The sequence below is a fragment of the Gobius niger genome (genome assembly GCF_951799975.1).
Source record: "Gobius niger genome assembly, chromosome: 13".
In the NCBI taxonomy this organism is placed as follows: Eukaryota; Metazoa; Chordata; class Actinopteri; order Gobiiformes; family Gobiidae; genus Gobius; species Gobius niger.
Window position 1 is genome coordinate 5379298 of NC_136864.1, and position 13602 is coordinate 5392899.

Consider the following 13602-nt stretch of genomic DNA (forward strand, 5'->3'; position numbering starts at 1 on the left):
AGCAGAGCACGGGCCTCCTTGTATCACAGGCACTAATGGAGATAAGATAGTCCTGGTCTTACATTAAGGAGAGACTGATATTACAATGCAAATAACCTCAGTCCATTAGTATCAATCTGGAGCTCCTCCCATTTAAATCCAGGACGGACTTTCAGCCCCGGGGCTTTTATTTTATGTAGATTCTCAAATAAATAAGTGTCAGGCCAAAAATCATTGCTTTTTTTCTTCAAATGCTTGACCAGCTTTGACCTCTTAACCCCTGACTGAACCAAGCACATTTTGTCCAGTTCAGCTTTACCCAAATCTAAAAGGTTAATGAAAAAAAAGTGTCAAAACAGGGACAAAAACGAGGATGAAAATACAACAAAAAAGTGACCCAAAAAAAAAGCAACAAAAACACAATAAACAAGCGACAAAAACACTGTTAAAAAGTGATTAAAAAAAAGAGCCACAAACAACTGACAAAAACAAGGCAGAAAAGCAACAATAACACAATTAAAAAGTGACCAAAATATGACAAAAAAGCATAAAAAAGTAAGGCAAAAAGCGATAAAGGAAGCAGCAAAAATGAGGCCTTACTCCGACCTACAGGCTGTAAGTTCCAGCTGAGAAGGTTTAAGATTTGGGTAAAGCTGAACAGGAGAAAATCGTGCTCGGTTCAGTCGGGGGTTAAGAGGTCTTCTGTCGCTCGTGGCTTGTTCTACACATTGTGGACTGCTGTGGGTGTAAATATAGGATTCAGTATTGTTTCATTTTACAGTTAAAGCAGAACTACCGTAAATGCTCTAATATCGGCCGGGGTCTTTATTTACTCAAGGGCATCCAGGACCAGGCCTTTATTGGAACCAGGCCACAATTAGAGACAGGCCTTTATTTCTATTTGAGCAAAACGGACGACCAGGAAAACGAAGAAAAACGAGATTTGTGTCCATTTGCACCTACAATATTAGGTTAATTTATTAATTAACATTTCACACACTCTCCCAGCGGCTGGAACATTGAACAAGTGTTTCGTTGCTGTTAGCGGAACATTGACATCAATGTCACTGCAGGTTTCTGTTTCGTTTTTACCGCGGACCGAATTATTTGTTGTTATCTTGTGAAAAAGGCGAGTTTAGACGGAGCGTTTGTGTTTGTGATCGATCATGAGACTGACCCGAGAGAAGACGAGATGGTGACTTTATTAAAACCCTGGAGGGTCACACAACATTTGTTGCCCTGTTTCCAAATATAGTCTGTGGAGGTTTGAAAAGTGGCTAAATCTGTGTCAAAGTTACGCTCGGATCAGCTCCTCCGCAGCGTCCCATCTGCCTGGGTTCCCGTTTGTTTACTTCCTGCACGTGAGTTTTCATTTACACGAGTATGAGACAAATTCCTAACATGGGGAATATTTCTACCGCTATAGTTTCTAATAAAAGCCCCGGCCTGTTTTAGAGACCGGCTTTAATTTGCCTCCGCCAGCCGCGAACCCGGCCTCTGTTAGAGACCCGGCCGCTAATGGAATACAGACCAGTAATAGGGAATTTACGGTAAGTAACTCATACCCCTAGAGGCCATAAGCGCCACTGCACGTGTCATAGCATGTTGTTTTTTTTTACTCATTATTTGTCCGTGAGAGTAAATACTACGCTGGAATTAGCTAGCTTAGCCCGTTAGCCTGCTAGCTTCTTCGTGGTGATTCCATTAGTGTGTATTGGTGAGTCCGACCCGGTGGCAGTCAAGTTGCAATTGTGTTTTTTTGGCCAGAGACACCAGGGGGAGATGAAGACCCTCCAATCATCCCATTAACACTTGTTTTCCCCCCTGAGGGACTACGGAAAGGATTTATTAAGGTAAAAAAGTGACGTAGTTCTGCTTTAATTGATCAAAATGGGCGATTGGATGCTGAAGCTTAGCAAGTTGTTGGTAAAAGCAAAACCCGATTTTTGTGAATTTGTGTGAATCTCGCAATATATCTGCAACTCAAGGCATGGAAAAGTCCTGATTTTGCTTCCTTTTATCCTGATATAGTTCTGGTTAAGCCCTAGTTGTGGGTAAGACCTGGTTTGTTTCTGATAAACAGTATTTTAGTCTAATTTTCGACTTTACATTAAGTCCTATATCATGCACCAGACTCTCAAAAATACTTCCACTTTAAGAGAAACTTCTCATTTTTCAGAGTTGTTATGCAATTTCAATAAACATAGGCTTGCTCTGTATTAAGCAACATGTTGTGAATAGACTAAACTTCTATTCTGAACTTCCCTGAAACGCACCACAATGAAAACAACCCCATCTCTCCCATATTAAATGTTTCTATTTTTACATCTCGGCCTCTGTGCTGCTTGTCCTGGGCCACATTCAGTCGCTTTTACAGCCTCGTACAAACTGATCAGAGCGATAAAAGCTATTTCCACCGCTTCTAAAACTACACGCTCTCCTATATACAATTAACGCACCACAGCAAAGACTCTCGACAAGGAAAGGGCGGGGTTTTGAAGGCTGACATGTTGTTTTTTTTTGCCCTAAAATGTGGCTTGTTTCTACTCTAAACCAGATGGCTATCTCTGCAGAGGGGCCCAGGGCGACATGCTGGAACAGTAGTTAGCTAGGGGCCAGATGTGCCGCTGGATTACAGGCTAATGGTGAAGAACAGTCATAAATCATAACCTAAAGATGCGATAATTACAGGAATACGGAAGAACAAGGGGAAAGTGTCTGAGAATACAACTGTGGGAATCCAACAGTGAGCGAGAACAGGGTTGAATAATTTGTACTCAATAGTAGGGCTGGGCCAGATCATATTAGGCTACATCGGTGTCATTTTTGGGGTAAATTTTAGGGATTGGGCACCGATGCCAGTATTGGGTATCGGGCCGATACCATATGCTTGTACTCATACTCGTGCTCATTAATGAGGTCCCGATACCAGAAACCGACACCACTTGTCGTGCGGCCCAGCGCTCCTACATACATCCGGAATGTTAGGGGTTGGCAACCTTGTTTTTATGTTAAAGGGATATTTCAGGATTTTTGACACAGGGCCTCATTTCCTAGTTATCCAGAGTGTTTCTGGTACCTGGAGATATTTTTTTTGTAATTCATGCAGTTCTTATGTTTGAAGAGTTTCGTGGCGCTAGGCTAATGCTAGGCTAGCGCATTTCTATGGTATCAGCTAGCCTGCATTAAAAACAGTCTGATCCGCTCCACAGAGCACCTGAGATAAATCACTTATAACACCAGACTAACCATATAAATGTCTGTGTCGATTGAATAATTTTTGGAATATAACTGACCTTGCATCACATGAATGATCGCATTTTGAGGGACTATTTTCTAGCAGATCACTCCGCCGCTGCGTAGCTTATACAATCATGAAGCTGATGCTGCTCAAATATAGGGTAGTTTAAATGCAAAATGGTTAAAAAGTCTGGTGTTATAAGTGATTTGCCTCAGGTGCTCTGTGGAGCGGGTCAGACTGTTTTTAATGCAGGCTAGCTGATACCATAGAAATGCACTAGCCTTGCATTAGCCTAGCTCTTCAAATATAAGAACTGCATGAATTACAAAAAAATATCTCCAGGTACCAGCAACACTCTGGATAACTAGGAAATGATAAGATGTTGGGAACATATTTCATGAATATGCCAATCGCGTATCGCCTTCGTTTGTTTTTGATTGAAGAAATGAGAAGAGAATGTTTACCAAAAAGTCGTACCTTAAGTCATGCACTATCTGTCAGATAAAATGAAATATCTGCAATATTAAACAAGATTTTCTCATGAAATTTGCACTGTAAGTGTAGTTTGACATGATATCACGTCACAGGAAATCTTGGATTTATAGGTTTAAAATCAAACTAATTATGTCAAACAAGATGGCCGCTGTAACTGAACTGGCTGATACTCAGTTCAATTGTTGTATCTTCAAAACGAACAGGACGCAGCTCTGAGGAGAGAAAATAGCAACAAACTGGAGAATTCTTTAGTGTGAATCCAATATTCCACATAGAGCTGACTTTATTACAGACGACACTCCCTAAAACACAGTCTGTGCTGGATTTTACCAGAGCTAAATGTTGTTAGTGCGGCAGCGTGGAGTCTGCAGTGTTTACAACATACAGGCTAATGTTGCTAAGCTAGCTGCTAACTCGCAGTTTTGGCGATTCTTACGGCGTTTTAAACCATACAGAATGGACAAAATAGTTTGTAAGTTCAACTTTATTTATCGTCATGCTCGACCACATACATGCTACTGCAGCTCTAGACCCGGTGTCACACTCAAAGTGGTCCCACTAGAAACAGTAACATTGCTATTGGCACAGGCAGCTGAAGTAAGAGTAGCATTACTTTAGTAGTTACTTTAAGTGTCTACTTCAGTCGAAAAAGAAAGTAGTGATCCAAATACTTACTCAAGTCAAAAGTAAAGATGTACTAGTAGTATATATTGTCTAGTCTATGTTGTTGTTGTTGTGGCAGCTGAATGGTACAAAAGGAAATTTCACTGCATGTTCTACAGTATATGTGTGTGTGACAATAAAGTAAAACTACTACTTGAGCACTGTGAGTACTGAGTAACTCATAAAACAAACGTATTGAGGTCAGATAATATATGAAAGTGTAAATGAAATATTCCTTGATTATTTATTTATTTTACCTCTAAGTACAGAGAAAAAAAAGAGTGCTGTGTAAAAGTACTCAAGTGCATGTACTTGAGTAAATATAACTGAGTACTACCCGCCCGTCAGTCAAGCGTGTTGTGCCTGTGAGGAGGGTCATGTTTCAGAACGTGGAGCAAACTCTGAGTGACTCGGTCATTGTGTCGGTGTGTCCTGCTGTGATACATGAGCTGCTACATACCTGCCATACTTACGGGGGCTCAGAGTAATAAAGGAAAACAGTGGGCGATAACCATGAAAAAAACATAATAAAAAAATAATCAGAACAACAATTATTTTTATTATTAAAGGCTTATCAGGATAATACGCCCTTTGAGATGAAGCTGAACTCAGACTTCAAAGACCCAGTACCTGAGTAGTTGTTGTTGTTAATGAGGGGGTTTCGCTGTCACGGCAACGTAAACAGCTTCAAGTTCATGATCAATAAAAACGCTAAAATGATTAAAGTCGACTGGTGCCTTTTTCCCCCACAAAGGTTTGATGTTACATGTGGAAGGTCCAAAAGAAATATTATTCCATTACTACAAAGGCATAATTTATTATTATTATGCTTAAACCTTCTTCAGGATTGGACTTTTTAGGCTCCTTTATCAAACATCAGATCTAAGTATTTGGATCAATACTATGGGTAATACTATGTTTCCCATTATGCAGTAAATAAGTTGTTTTTTGTTCTATTTTGTGTTTCCTACGGTGCAGATTCATCAGTTTGTGGAAGATTTTATCCTACTGTCGTATTTGTTATATAGCATGTTCTTAACCTGAACCGAGCACATTTTCTCCAGATTGGCTTTACTCTTTTTTTTCCTTTTAAAGCATCAAAATAGCAACAAAAACAAGGATAAAAACGCAGCAAAAAAAGTGACAAAAAAACATGTAGGAAAAGCATTAAAAAAAGTGACATAATGGGGTGAAAACACAAGATTTTCTTTTTTTTTTTTTAAAGTGATGAAAAAGCAATAAAAAAGCCACAAAAAGTGACAAAAATATGACGGAAACGTAACAATAAAGCAACAAAAAAAATTACAAAAAAAAAACTCAACCAAAAAAAACGACAAAAACATGACAAAAAAGCAACAAAAAAGTGATGAAAACGGAGCAAAAAGGTGACAAAAAGTGACAATAATGTGACGAAAACAAAACCATAACAACAACAACAAAAACTACAGAAAAGTGACACAATAACTTAACGAAACTCAACCAAAAAAAAACGACAAAAAGTGAAAAAATGAGGTGAAAAAAATGGGGTGAAAACGGAGCAAAAAAGTGATGAAAAACACAGCAAAAAAGTGACAAAAAGCATTAAAAAAGTGACGAAAACGAGGTGAAAACACAAGAATTTTCTTTTTAAAAAGTGATGAAAACGAAGCAAAAAAGCCACAAAAAGGTACAAAAATGTGACAAAAACAAAATCATAAAGCAACAAAAAACTACAGAAAAGTGACACAATAACTCAACAACTCAACAAAAACATGACAAAACAACAACAGTGTTTAAAATGGTAAAATATTCTATATTAGTAGTTTGTTTTCCATGTAGCTGAGTTACACTACTTTCAGTTACCTTCAGTTACTTTTGAGCTACTTTTGAGCTACTTTTGAGCTACTTTTGAGTTACTTTTGGCAAAATATAAACCGAAAATAGAAATAAAGCCACTGAGCAAAAGTGCCGTCAGAGATTTCCTATTCACTCCTATTCATTTTGTGTTTTGTTTTGAGGATTAAAGCTACAACTGCAGATCTTATACACCAGGGTCCAACTTCATTTTTCATGCTCTTATATCATTTAAATGCACAAACTTGAGTTACTTCAATATAATGACAAATATATTCCCTTTGTTTAAAGCCACACTGCGTAGAATTTTACCCAATAAATAAAATTGAAATACAAGCATTTATTTTATGACAGATATTTTCATCATTTAAAAACACTGCTCCTAAGATATGACTGTAAACTTCACTGGGAGTGGGTACGTCTCCAGCTCGTCTCCATGGCGATGTGACGAAAGGCAGTAGAACTTGAGATATATGTGGTCACACCGCCTTTGCGATGCCCAATCCCGTCAGACCTTAGAAGCTAAGCAGGGAAGGGCCTGGTCGGTGCTTGGATGGGAGACCGTTTAGTAACACCAGGAAGCCTAGCGAATGTAGTGCGTGAGTGAGTGGTTGGTGGTGGTCGGAGGGGCCGATGGCGCAGACTGGTTGCCTCGCTTCCGTCAGTCTACCCCAGGGCAGCTGTGGCTACAATAGTAGCTTACTACCACCGAGTATGGAGTGAATGAATAATGCAATGTAAAGCGTCTTTATGTGTCCAGAAAAGCGCTATATAAAACCAATGCATTATTATTATTTACAGGGGCGGACTGGCCATATGTCCATTCTGGAAGAGCAACAGAAGGGCCACTGGCTCTAGGGCCACCGGTCCCGTCTCAACCGAGCTTTACCCAAATCTAAAAGCTAAAAAGAAAAGCATCAAAATAGCGAGAAAAAGAGGATGAAAACATGAGAAACCACGGGCAAAAAAACACAACAAAAATGATAGAAAAAATAATTAAGAAAACAACAAAAATATGACAAAAATGTGGCAACGTGACGAAAAGTTTCCATCACTTTTGTAGGTCTTAGCTTTCAAATGAGGCGTTACATTGTTGATCTCCAGTCGCTTTTAGATTTGAGTAAAGCCCAGTATAAAAAAACATGAATCTAAAAGGAATTCCGTGGAGTATGGTGTACCACAAGGTTCAATTTTGGGACCTTTATTATTTATCATTTACATTAATGATTTTGCTTCTGTTTCTACGACCAACTTTCCCGTTCTTTTTGCTGATGATACCAATCAAAAAAATAATAATAAAAAGCCCAACTGGGGAAAATGCACTCGTTAATGTTAAGGCGGGGGGTAAGAGGTTAAAATATGTATTTGTGGATGTGCACAATTACGCTAATTTGGGCCAGGCTGGTCAGAGTCCAGGGCTGTTTTTCAGTCCCAGTCTGCCCCTGATTATTTATTATAAACAGTAGGGCTGCTCGATTATTGAAAAAATAATAATCACGATTATTTTTGTCATAATTGAAATCACGATTATTCAAACGATTATTTGTTGCCTTTAAAAAAATCCATCAAAAAAGTGACAAAAATCCATCAAAAAAGTGACAGAAATCCATCAAAAAAGTGACAAAAATCCATCAAAAAAGTGACAAAAATCCAGCAAAAAAGTGACAAAAATCCAGCAAAAAAGTGACAGAAATCCATTAAAAAAAAGACAAAAATCCAGCAGAAAAAGACAAAAATCCAGCAAAAATAGTGACAAAAATCCATTAAAAAAAAGACAAAAATCCAGCAGAAAAAGACAAAAATCCATCAAAAAAGTGACAAAAATCCAAAAATTAAAAATTTGAAAAAAAAATGTTTGAAAAAAATTTGAAAAAAAAATAATTGAAAAAAATAATTATAATCGATTTTTTGCGATTATGCTAATTTTGTAATCGTTTACTGTTGTAATCGAAATCGTAATCGAATTTCGATTAATTGCACAGCCCTAATAAACAGGTTAGTTTCTCATCCAAGTCCATTCTTTTATCCGTGTCATTAGGAGCATGTTTTGTTTTGCCGCAGCAGTATAGTCCAAAATGTTACGCAGTGTTCCTTTAAGTAATATATTATATTCCTTAAGTTACTGAAAAAAGTATAAATATAGTAGTATAGTATAAATATATGTTTGCAACCAACACTGGACAACAACAAAGTTACGATCACTTCTGTAGGTCTTAGCTTTCAAATGAGGCATTATACACTGTTGCTCTCCAGTCAAGAAGCGTTGAGATTTGGGTAAAGCCGAACTGGAGAAAACGCACAAGTAAGAGGTTTAGGTTATTTCACTTTAACACTTTAAATAGTGAGGCCATTTCAGTGTCTGCATTTTGAGCCCAAGTTATTATTGATTGTATGGCAGCAGCAGCAGGAGCAGCAGCAGGAGGAGTAGTTGTAGTAGTAGAAGTAGAAGTACTGCACTAAATAACTTCAAGAAACAGTTTTGGGATTTGCAACCAATATTTATGCAACTTACCCGTTTCACAGCGTAGAAAAGTGTGGATCGAGGCAGGGTTTCATACCAACACCAAACCGATCGTAAAAAATGCCACAGCTAGCGCCTTTAAGACTAGCGCAGGAGAAAAAGACGAGGCTAGTAGGAGTTTGTCAACAAAACTCTCAAGCTAGCGTTCCAAAACAACAAGTAGTGCGTGGCGATGGTGCGATAAATCCACTCTCCCCGGGCCGAGATCCCACAGCAAAACCGCAGGTCGCTTCAGGAGTTTAGTTTAGGTCCACAAAAGAGGAAAAGTACAATGACTTTTAGCGCCTGGGATGATCTGTTCGTGTTTGACAGCTACGAGCTTCTGTTCCCCCCACAGGACCCGCCCACGAGAGAGCGAGGCCGCGGATGATGGACAGGTCAGAGAGCCAATCAGAGGGCGGGATTCTACGGCGAGGAAAAAAAGAGAAATAAATGTGTTAAAAATAAAATAACAAATCATGAGCTGATGGAACAACGCTTATTAACCTCTTCCAGTTCCAGCTTTACCCAAATTTGAAAACATCCCGACTGGAGAGCAACAGCGCCTCATTTGAAAGCTAAGACCGACAAAAGTGTAACTTTTTTGTCACATTGTTGCTTTTTTGTGCTTTTGTCGTGTTTATGCCACATTTTTGTTGCTTTTTCATCTTTTTTTTTTTCATTGCCGTTTTGTCACATTTTGTTACTTTGTCATTGTTTGTTTTTTTGGTTTGCTTTTTGTCACCTTTTTTTGTCACCGTTTTTGGCTTTTTCATGTCTTTTTTGTTGCTTGTTTTCACCATATTTTTGTTGCTTTTTCATCGTTTTTTCTTCATTGCCGTTTTGTCATGTTTTCGTCACATTTTTGTCGTGTTTTTGTCTCTTTCTGTGTCACTTTTTGTTACTTTTTCATTGCTTTTTTAAATTATTATTATTTATTTATTTATTTTGCTTTTTTGTCACCTGTTGCGTTTTTGGTAAAAAAAAAACAAAATACTTTTTCATTGCTTTTTTAATCTCCCACCTGAACCGAGCACATTTTCTCCAGTTTGGCTTGACCCCAGTCCAAAAGCTTCTGGAAAAAAGCTGTGAAAATAGCAACAAAACTGAGACGAAAACAATGATGGAAATGTGACAAAAAAAAGTGGGAAAACATTGACAAAAAAGTGACGAAAAATGGATGAAAAAGTGGCAAAAGAATGAAAAATTATAAAATTGTGACAAAATATGACAAAGAAATGACAAAAAATGCACAAAAAAATGACAAAAATGTGACAAAAAAATGACAAAATGTGACAAAAAAAATGACAAAAAAAAAAGACAAAAATGTGACAAAAAAATTGATTAAAATTTGACAAAAAAAATTAACCAAAAATTTGACAAAACAATGACAAAAAAGTTACAAAAATGAGTTGAATACCCAACAAAAAAATGCTGGAAAAAAATCTGATGACGTGAGGAAAAAGATCCTCTCGGTTCAGGCGGGAGTTATGAGGTTGAATTATTATTATTTATGTATTTATTTTGCTTTTTGTCACCTTTTGCGTTTTTGGTTAAAAACAAACAAACAAAATAATATGTTTTTTTTGCTTTTTCATCGCTTTTTTGTTGCCTACTCCCATGTTTTTGTCACTTTTCGCCGAATTTCTCCATAGGTTTCCTCTAAAGTTCATTTGGGGTTTTGTTTAGAAAAAGTTTCTAAAAATACAGCACCGTGTGAAAGTGACAGGACACTGCCACCAAGCGGCCAGTTGTAAAAACTGTATCGTTATTAAAAATCAATCGGGTTTTTGCACAATTTTGTCCTTCCGCGACCACTGTATTCACCCTGCCGTCACGTGACCGACAACACTTCCTGTTTCTGTGTTTTTGTTTAATATCCACAGCAGCGATGTCAGATTCTAGCACCAGAACGCTGTAATATCACATTGTTCCGGTCGTTTTCACCCGTTCCTCGTCTTTACCGCCTTCAGGACCAACATGGCGTCCGCGTGCGTCGCTTTCCAGACCAAAGTGAACTGTGTCATGGAGATGTTGGCGAAAGCGGCCGTGGCGGAGATCGCGAAACTGTGGGAGGACGGCTTTGTTTTGCTTCAGGCCGAGCTCCGCAGGAGAGACGGAGAGATCGAGGCTCTGACGAGGAAAATAATCGCGATGGAGAGCGAGAAGCTGAAGACTCAGAGTAGGAACGTGAGCTGCGCTTCCTCACAGACGGAGGAGAGCAGGAAGATGCTGCCGCTCAATGGCGAAGGTGAGAACAGCCACGATGATGAGGGAACAAGGGGCTTTGGGGGATTTGCTCTGTGTCTGGGACTTTTGCAGAGGAAAGATTTGACCAAAAAATAGTGTGGATTTATCAAACTGCTCTGATCTGGGGTTGCTGCGGTTAGTCAGGTTCAGCAACATTATGTTCCCAATGAATGAGATTCGACCTGAACATCCTGAATGACCAGGGTTTTCCCAGGGCCGGGGTTTCTCAATGGCCCCCATAATCAATCAATATTTATTTATACAGACAGACAGACAGACAACATCTGTGCATATACTGTATGTCTGTCTGTCGGATTTCTCTCTCTACAATGAAAGGATAAATTAATGATTTTTTTTTATTTGAACATGCAGAAGCAACTTGTGAAATATAGTACTAGTTTAGCCCCTTAACTCCCACCTGAACCGAGCACATTTTCTCCAGTTTGGCTTTACCCCAGTCCAAAAGCTTCTGGAAAAAAGCTGTGAAAATAGCAACAAAACTGAGACGAAAACAATGATGGAAATGTGACAAAAAAGTGAGAAAAAATTGATGAAAAAGTGGCAAAAATGTCACAAGAAATTGACAAAAAAATGTGACAAAAAAATTACAAAAAAATTACAAAAAATTGACAAAAAATGACAAAAATGTTACAAAAATGATGGGGAAAAAATCTGATGACGTGAGGAAAAAGATCCTCTCGGTTCAGGTGGGAGTTAAGAGGTTAAAAAAAATGACAAATTTGTGAAATTGAGCTCCGTGGCGCTCGCAGAACCTTTGCTACCTTTGCTTGGAATTACTATTTACTAAATGTCCAAAAAAAGACTTCCATAAAAGTTGCAGTTAAGCAAATAGATTTAAATCTCAAAATATTTACTTTGTACATATCTTATTTATGTGGATGAATGTGGAGCAAGAGTTCACTACTCCACCTACTGATGAAAACAATTCAAAAAGACATCGCTTAAAGGGATATTTCAGGATTTTTGACCTAGGGCCTAATTTCCTAGTTATCCAGAGTGTTGCTGATTTCTGGAGATATATACAGTATTTCTTAAATTCATGCACTTCTTATATTTGAAGAGTTTTGTGGCGCTAGGCTTAGCACATGTCTATGGTATCAGCTAGCCTGCATTAAAAACAGTCTGACCCGCTCCACAGTGCACCTGAGGCAAATCACTTATAACACCAGACTAACCATATACATGTCTGTGTCGATAGAATAATTTTAACCATTTTGCATTTAAAATACCTTATATTTGAGCAGCATCAGCTTCGTAGTTGTATAAACTATGCAGCGGCGGAGTGATCTGCTAGAAAATAGTCCCTCAAAATGGGATCATTCATGTGATGCAAGGTCAGTTATATTCCAAACATTATTCTATTGACACAGACATTTATATGGTTAGTCTGGTGTTATAAGTGATTTGCCTCAGGTGCTCTGTGGAGCGGGTCAGACTGTTTTTAATCCAGGCTAGCTGATACCATAGAAATGCGCTAGCCTAACGCCACGTAACTCTAAGAACTGCATGAATTACAAAAAAAAATATCTCCAGAAATCAGCAACACTCTGTAGGAAATGAGGCCCTATGTCAAAAATCCTGAAACATCCCTTTAAGCGATGTCTTTTTGAATTGTTTTCTTCAGTAGGTGGAGTAGTGAACTCTTGCTCCACATTCATCCACATAAATAAGATATGTACAAAGTAAATATTTTGAGATTTAAACTTATTTGCTTAACTGCAACTTTTATGGAAGTCTTTTTTTGGACATTTAGAAAATAGTTATTCCAAGCAAAGGTAGCAAAGGTTCTGCGAGCGCCACGGAGCTCAAATTTTTCACAAATTTTTCATTTTTTTAAGGCAGCTTTAAGGCGTGGGGTTAATACATTTTAGTTGCTCTTTTGTTTTCGTCACACATTATCACTTTTCTGTTGTCCTCATGTGGCTAATGTTGCGTTAAGAGGTCCTTTAAGATGCCTTTAAATTTCCTCCACTCAAGATCAATCAAGTTCAGTGATACATTTCATAAAGAACTATAAATACTTGTGTTTGATCTTCAGTATCTGCTCTCTCTCTCTCCCAGTCTGCAGTTCGTCGTCAGAATCCATCTTCCAAGAGCAGCAGAAACACGACGCTCCGTCTCCCTCCTGCGTCCCACATCACGAACTACCTCAGAAACAAGACGCCGACATCGAGGACGAAGGCGCCTCCGTGATAAAGCTGGAAGAAGAAGAGGACGACGTGCAGATCGTGGAGCCCGCGGAGAATCCGATGGAATCATCCGACCACGAGCAGGAAGAGAGTCGAGCGTGGCCTCAGCTTCCAGAAAACGACAGCCTTTTAGACCCGAAACGACTCTCGCAGAATCTGGACTCGGAAATCCTCCTCATTCAGAACGCCCTGGACATTTTCGAGAGCACTTCGGAAAGGACTTGCGCCGGCGGGTTTACGAACGACAAAGACGCCTCGTTATTGCAGAGCGAACATTTACAGCCGGATCAAACTCCGGCCACGTGTCGTGATAATCCAGACAAGCCGCCTCAGATCGAACACATGCTGGACTCAGATCGGTTTTTCATGTTTAACGAGAGCGAGGTGAGCAAGGCGAAGAGGCGGGTCAGGGAGAGGTGGTTCATCTGTCC

The 13602-nt window shown here is 38.9% G+C and overlaps 2 protein-coding genes across 2 annotated transcripts in view; both read right to left on the reverse strand.

Moving 5' to 3' along the window:
• Nucleotides 1–9152, reverse strand: part of tesk2 (testis associated actin remodelling kinase 2) — a 77288-nt gene extending 68136 nt beyond the window's left edge. Inside the window, exon 1 of the mRNA XM_079569763.1 lies at nt 8724–9152. The gene's annotated coding sequence lies outside the window, so the exon portion shown is untranslated. The remainder of the gene's footprint in view (nt 1–8723) is intronic.
• copa (COPI coat complex subunit alpha) overlaps nt 1–13602 on the reverse strand; it is a 198761-nt gene that overhangs the window by 23698 nt on the left and 161461 nt on the right. The window lies entirely within an intron of this gene.